Here is a 7,606-nt window from a genome sequence, read left to right as displayed (position 1 = left end):
CCCCCAGTGAATTACTGGCTTGTCTGGGATAAGACTTTCCCTCCATCCCTTGCACATGCTGTTTCAGATCTGGCACACTGGTATTTTCTGATAAACCCCTGCATTCCTGCAAATTTGCCCCGGACTCCCCTTCCTTCCCATTTGTCCACATCAAAGGAAACGTACGTTTTGGCGCTTCCCATCCAGACCAGCTCTTTGCAGGGAGAAGCTGGAGCCAGAAGCTGACCCTGCTCTTGAGCACCTCTCTCAGCTTTCACCAGGGGTGAAAGAGAGTAGATTTAGATGAGATATTAGGAAGAAATTCTTTACTCTGAGGGTGGTGAGAGACTGTCCCAGGTTGCCCAGAGAAGCTGTGGATGCCCCATCACTGGAGGTGTTCAAGGCCAGGTTGGATGGGGCTTTGAGCAACCTGGTCTGGTGGGAGGTGTCCCTGCCCAGGGCAGGGGGTTGGAACTAGATGATCTATAAGGTCCCTTCCAACTCTAACCATTTTATGATCCCTCCATCATCAGGGTGGGAAGTAGAGCACTGGTCTCCCCTGCAAGGTTCTCACCTCATCGGTGCAGAAGGAGCAGTCCTTGTCTACTCGGATGCACTCGGTGCAGCTCTTTGCCCGGGACAGCACGCAGCGGTTATCTACCAGGAAAGATCGGGGCATCAGGAATGGATAAAAAAAATTGAGCTATAGGAGGGCATGAGAAAAGCTGATCCCACTCCTGGGGGAGTTGGTGGAGGTTTTGCCTGGGTGATTAGTAGAAGGTGGCTACAAAAGAGCAGTAGGGTAGCAAGAGAAGGGTCTCAAATACCAGGGTGACAGAAAATAGAGGAAAAGTACACAACAGATCTTATCCACATGTGGACTGGCATTTCTGGAGCCAAGGAGAGGTGCACACAGTCCCTACGGGGCAGCACCAAGGGAAGACCACAGACAGACCTACCGCGCTGCACTCACTTTTGCTCCTTTGGCAGAGGCTGGTGGCACAGAGCAGGGACAGGAGGAGCAGCCTGGCGCACACCCGTGGCAGGACGTCCATCCTCTTCCTCCTGAAACACATGGATCGCTACGTTGTGGAGAGCTGAGAGACAGATATGGTCCCGGAGACGATCAGGACAGCTCCAGCAGAGCCCGTCCAGCCCCACTGAAATGGGACAGCCCTGCCCGCCCAGGGGAAGCCAATGCCTGGAAGCAATCTTTGATCTCAGCAGGGTAGGGCACAAAAGCAAAAGCAAGAGCCGCTTGTCCTCTGCTTGGGCATGTGCCGAAGGCTCAAAGTCCCTGGCAAATGCCGGGGCAGGGCAGTTGCCACGCCATAGCACGCCTGTGCCTGGAGCCAGGGTGCCCGGGGCAGTGGGGTTGGTGCAGGCAGCCAAAGCCTGGGCTGCTCCTGGCCAGAGCCCAGCACCATCCACACGTGAGAACACCAACTAGGTCAAGACCTTGCTTTTCCTGGCAAGTTAAGGGAAAAAGAAGAGAGGAAAACAAAGCAACTGTCTACATCTCTCCCCAAAACCAAAACAGACCCCTCCCTTCAGCTATTTCCTATTGCACTAAGAGTTTCCAGGATGGTTGAACCAACAATAAATAGAGGGTGAGGCCTTGGGAAATGCCAGGCTTTGAGGTTTGAAGCTGTTGAATGAATCCGTGGTCTTGAGAGCCCAGCAGCTCCCCTCTGTCCTGTCCAGGGCAGCAGGACCCCTCATGTGCATCCAGAGGCCAAATCCTAAACAGAGTGAACCATTGTCCCTGCACCCACACGTGATTTATTAGCTGCTCATTCGAAAACTGCAAGTGCCACCCAGAAGTCAGCATTTGGACATGGTAAACAGAAGAGACAAAGCTGGAACTCGAGCTGTGGCTGCTGTGCTGGGGGGTGAGCCCTGACCCCAGCACCCCAGCAGGGCAAGTGAGGACAGTTGAGGCAAAAAATGTGGTGTAGACATCTTCAAAGCATTTCTTTTCCGAAAGATGGAAGTGTGAAATACAAGATGCAAATGAATTGTCTTATAGCTTCTTGCTGTCCAAGTCCTGACTCTAAACTAAGAGAATGTGAAAACCACTTGAAACTGGGAAGGAAAAGGAGTTGTTGCGTGCAGTGAAGATGTCTGAGCACCCAGAGGGACATCAAGCACACACACCTGCCCATTGGTGACTTAGCTACTAATGGCCTGAGCTGGGGCCCAGGGAAATCCCTGGAAAAACCCACTCTAGTATTAATAGTGCTGGATCACACTGTATCCTGCATTGGAATGGAACAATGGAAATACGTTGAACACACGAAGCTGAGCACTCACAGAAATTATTGCAGCTCAGGGCTCCAAACAACAGAGCACCAACACCAGGGGACATCTCCCTTGGTGTTCGCACTCTGTGACGCTCGCTGGATATACAGGTAACACACCTCAGGATGTTCATATCTCAGTTATCTTGTCTGCTGTGACTCAGAGAGATTTATCGCACAGTGATTAATCCTCCATTGCTGACACATGAGAAATATGGGAACCCAGGGGCAGCATCTCTGCGGGGGACACCCAGGGAAGCTTTGCAGTTCATAAAGACCTGGTAGCCAATATGCTGCTTTTTTTATGGGTAAAAGGTACTGGTTGACCAAGGAAATCCATGTGTTTTGCTCCTGTAGCCCCTGACCACAGCTCTCTGCAACACTGACCATCCCTAGCTCAGGGTCTTCACAGCTTTGTCTTAGGGGGTCCCCCAGCCAAGCCCCAGTGCTGGCTCTGAGGCCAGCAATTTTTCTTGTCCCTGGACATGTCCGTGATCTCCTCCAGCAAAAGTCCTCATGCCACTTGTTTGCAAATGCTGTGTCCCTCACCACTGAGATGGGTGGGTTTTGAAGTCAGGAAAATCCCTTTTTCCCTCGCTCCGCCTCAGCGAGCCGCGCCAACCACAGCGACCGGCGCTACAGAGACATGGGGAGATGCCAATTAGAGATGAGATGAAAGGATGGGGAAGCCCTTTGAGCCCGTTAAGGGACAAAACAAGGAAAGAATTCCCCTGAGCACTCGGCAAATCCCATCTCCCATCATGGCAAAGGCCAGAAGGAAAAGATCGAATACCAGGGACTGGATTGCTCAGCTCTCACGCCCATCTTACGCGGTAGCCTCAGAGCACGGAGATAATTAATCTTTCTTTAATCTCAAGTCAAGAAAGAGCGAACAAACAGATGGACCGACACACCCTGGGCCTTGGACACATAAACCGCCATCATGTCTTTTCAAGCGCTGAGATAAAAGGCCATAAAACTCAGCCTGATACTAAAGTCATCTTGCCCCGTGAGCCACCCACCTCCAAGAATTCTGCTGTGCAGTAGTCAGTGTGCAGGGCACTGGTGGCCCAGAGCATTGCCGCTGCTGGCCACAGGAATGCAGCCCATAATAGTTGTGCAAAAGTGTCCTCTGGGAGGGAGAATGCCACTTTCACTTCAGAAAAGCTGCAGGGGTTCGGTTGGATTTTCATTATGACGACGACGACAACAAAAGCTGTTCAGTTGTGCAGAACCAAGGAGCGGAGCAGCTCCTGGCTGCACACAAACATCCCACCCTACCCCAAACCACCACTCTGGCATTTCCTCCTGGTCTCCTCCCTCTTCCCCAGCCTTTGCCTGCACCTTGGCACAAGCCAGCAAGCCTGCTCCAGAAAGACCCAAGGACCCACCGAGCTTGGAGAAGCCTGGTCTGGGTAGCTCATCCCTCCAAAACGGGGGATGCTCCAAAGAAACCACTGGATCAGTGAGCAGGGAACAGGGTTGGAGAGTCAGAGCTCTGTCACCCTGTCCCCTCCCCACCCTGCCCCAACCGCAGCAGCCCCATGCTGGGAAGGACCAGGCTGAAGCCAGGCATCGCCCTGGGGCGGGTGAGGAACCAAGGAGCCAGAATGATGATCAAGAAGCCCATGGTGGGACCCTGGTCCCAGCTGCCACACAGGGGACACCCAGCAGGCTGGGGACACAGGAGTGGAAAAGCCAGGGAGATGCTCAAGCTCCCAGCACAGCCTTTCCTCCCTCTGCAGAAGCCCCTCGTGTGGCTGCAGACCCCCACCCCGTCCTGCCAAGGGGCACATCGTGCACCCATACGTGATGGAGCAGGGCACTGACACTCCATCTGCAGAAGCCCCTCGTGTGGCTGCAGACCCCCACCCCATCCTGCCAAGGGGCACATCATGCACCCGTACGTGATGGAGCAGGGCACTGACACTCCGGTGGATGGGAGTCACATGGAGAAGCACCTACTTGCCCACATGTGCCAGGGACAACCAGATGGGCAGGCTATGCTGGTCACCATGATCAGCCTCAGCACAGGGCTGGAGGTCCCAGGGGAGAGCTAATAGTGATGGAGGCAAAGCAGAAAGCCCCCCGGGCAGTGCAGTGACACCCACGGCAGCTCGTGGAGGCTCAGTTCCCCTCCCAGGGCAGGGCTGTGGGCACATGGATCATGGCCACAACTCAGCTCCCTCCCTCCCTGGGCTACTCCCTCACCCCAGTACACGCAGCAGCACAGAGATCCCAGGGGCCCTGCTCCAAAACTTAGAAGTTATCAAGCCAAACCTCCAGCAAACCATCAAAAGCTTCACCCACAAATCAAAGCATCACTTAAAACACGGAATTATATTTGTCTTTGATTTTCTTTCCTACTTGCCCACATGTGCCAGGGACAACCAGATGGGCAGGCTATGCTGGTCACCATGATCAGCCTCAGCACAGGGCTGGAGGTCCCAGGGGAGAGCTAATAGTGATGGAGGCAAAGCAGAAAGCCCCCCGGGCAGTGCAGTGACACCCACGGCAGCTCGTGGAGGCTCAGTTCCCCTCCCAGGGCAGGGCTGTGGGCACATGGATCATGGCCACAACTCAGCTCCCTCCCTCCCTGGGCTACTCCCTCACCCCAGTACACGCAGCAGCACAGAGATCCCAGGGGCCCTGCTCCAAAACTTAGAAGTTATCAAGCCAAACCTCCAGCAAACCATCAAAAGCTTCACCCACAAATCAAAGCATCACTTAAAACACGGAATTATATTTGTCTTTGATTTTCTTTCTCCTCCCCATCCATTTTCCCTCCTTCCCAGGTGTGCTCTTGCAGCCGGGAGGCTCCATGCGAGAGGCACCATTTGCTATTTCCAGCAAGAAGGGGGACCTCAACTCCCAGGCCGAGCTCCAGACCCCAGACACAGCTCCTGGTGTCTTCCAGCGAAGGATAAAACACAGTGGGACCCATCCCGGAGACCCCCATGGAGCTGCCGGGGCTGGAGAGTGGCCATCACCACCCTGTGCTGGCAAAGGACCAGTGGCTGCTCTCTCCTCTCTCTGCCCCCCGGGATCAGGCAGGGGGGAGTCCTAAGGGGTGGGCAGGAAGGTCAGGACCCCACCAAACACTAGCACATCCCCAGGACCCTCCCATCCCCTCTGCGCCTCCCCATGTGCTGTTCCTGGCACATTCCCTACTCCTTTGGCCCACGAGACACCTTTCCTCTCCCTCTCCCTCCAGAGGTGCTCCTCATCCCTTTTTCCCCCCCACAACCCACCCCTGCCAGTTCCCTCATGCAGCCCATCTATTTCCTACCCATCTCAGATCCACCAGCTCGCAAACCCCCTGACACCTGTGGGTCACCAAAGCCCATCTTGAACCCCTACTCCACCGTGGCCTTTTCCTCTAGGGAGGGAAATTCCCCAGTCAATAAAACCCCTTCCCCTGGCTCCCCCCTTGCAGGGGGCTTGCTTGCAAAACCACCCCCCCTGGGCTCAGCGAGCCGGAGCCACCAGCAGCTCGGCCAACCTCGGGTTGTTTCACCTATGAAAGCCTTCCCGGGGTGCCAGCTCCACGGCACAACCACCCTTCTCCCTGGAAGCAACAAGGACGGAGAAGGCAACCTTTGCAACCTGCCCCAAATGGTCCCCGCAGGGCTCTGTGCTCCTTATCCCACCTCCACCCCACGGCCCCCCACCCAAATACCTTCAGAGAGGAAAACGGCCCCACGCAGCCCTGCAGAGCCCTGCTTGGTCACCAGCACTGCCCTTCCCAGGCAGCCAAGAGGCACGAGACAGCGTCCAACACCCAAAACCAAAGGAAAAAAGGGGAAAGAAGCAGCCAAGGAGCTGAGCTCCCTCGCCCCGTGCCCTGCCTACCTGCTGGCGCAAGGAGCCCTGCACCTTGTTTCACCCTTCCCCCCCCCCACCACCACCAGTTAATCAACGCAGCGAAATTAAAGCAAGCTGGACGCTAAAGAGCACAGATGAATTAATTCCACAAACCTCATTAGTGCCGGGTCTGACTCGGTGTCCAAATCCTCTGCCACAGCCCGAATAACAGGCACCCACACACCCAGCCAAGAAATTCTTCCCAAGGCAGAGGGGGAACGCGCTGCTTCGCTGCTGCCACTTGATTTCCAGACTTGGCCTTTTCTTTCTTTCTTTTCTTTTTTTTTTTTTTTTCTTTTTCCTCTCCCTCCTCTCTATTTTCTGTCCCTTTTCTCTTTCCGGTTAAACGTCAACTTCCAGTCCGGCGGGGAGGGCAGGCAGCCCGCGCTCCCACATACCTCCCCGCTGATTTCTGTTCCCTCCAGTCAAATATCAACTTTGTTCTCGCTCCTCTCGCCGTCCCGGAGCTGCTGCCTCTCCCTCCCGGGGGGGTGGAGGTGGGGGGGGGTGGCTGACAGCGAGGAAAGGTGGGAGCCACCGATAAATGAGATGGGATCCCAGGTGAGGACGAGCTTTATCCCAGGCGGGGAGGGAGGCGGGGGGTGCCCGTGACTCAGGGGTTGGCATTCCTCCCTCGCACACCTGGACGGGCAGGAACAGCCCCACAGCCGCCCCGGACCCTCCCTCCGACAGGAACCATCCCACAGGGAAAGGGCTGAGCGGGTGGTGAGAAGGTGTCCCACCGTGAGGAGGGTGGTGGGAAGGTGCCCCATTATATGGGGGTTGGTAGGAAGGTGTCCCACCGTGAGGAAGGTGGTGAGAAGGTATCCCACTATATGGGGGTTGGTGGGAAGGTGTCCCACCGTGAGGAGGGTGGTGGGAAGGTGTCCCACCATATGGGGGTTGGTTGGAAGGTGTCCCATGGTGAGGAGGGTGGTGGGAAGGTGTCCCACTATATGGGGGTTGGTGGGAAGGTGTCCCACCACGTGGGGGGCACACAGAGGGCACTGTGGACAATGGGCAGCGTTGGCTGCTCAGCTTCACCCCCTCACCTGGGGGTTTCTCCTCCAAATTCCCCATTGGCACCAGCGAGGGTGTCACCCCAACCCCCAGGTAGCTCCCAGCTGAAATATCAGGTGAGTTCCTGCCGCGACAACCACCACCCCCCTGCGGTACCCGGCTCACAAAGAGGATGGACCCACACCACGCTTTATCCAGGGCATGAGCACAACAACCCCACTCCTCACCTGGGATGGCTCCAGCTCCCCCGGGGGCAGCGCAGCCCCTCGTAGCACCGTAACTGAGACCCATCCACACCTGCTCCTCACGCAGCCCACCACGGTCCAAGGAGCAGCAATCCCACCACGGCAGCCAGCCCTTCTGCTGGGCTGGATCCAAATCCTCTTCCCCAGTCAATAAAACAGCAGAGGAGGGTTTGGAGTCCAGGTGAGGTTTTTGGTTTG

The 7,606-nt window shown here is 56.0% G+C and overlaps 1 long non-coding RNA gene across 1 annotated transcript; it reads right to left on the bottom strand.

The window, feature by feature from the left end:
• Positions 1-559: 559 nt before the first annotated feature.
• Positions 560-6,427, bottom strand: LOC106893253. Its single transcript, XR_001413033.1, has 3 exons — positions 6,258-6,427; positions 953-1,044; positions 560-636 (listed from the first exon to the last, which is right to left on the bottom strand). It is a non-coding gene; the product is annotated as an uncharacterized LOC106893253 (long non-coding RNA).
• Positions 6,428-7,606: the final 1,179 nt, after the last annotated feature.

The sequence above is a fragment of the Calidris pugnax genome, unplaced genomic scaffold (assembly GCF_001431845.1).
Source record: "Calidris pugnax isolate Ruff unplaced genomic scaffold, ASM143184v1 scaffold9, whole genome shotgun sequence".
Lineage (NCBI taxonomy): Eukaryota > Metazoa > Chordata > Aves > Charadriiformes > Scolopacidae > Calidris > Calidris pugnax.
This window is presented reverse-complemented; position numbering and strand designations above follow the sequence as displayed.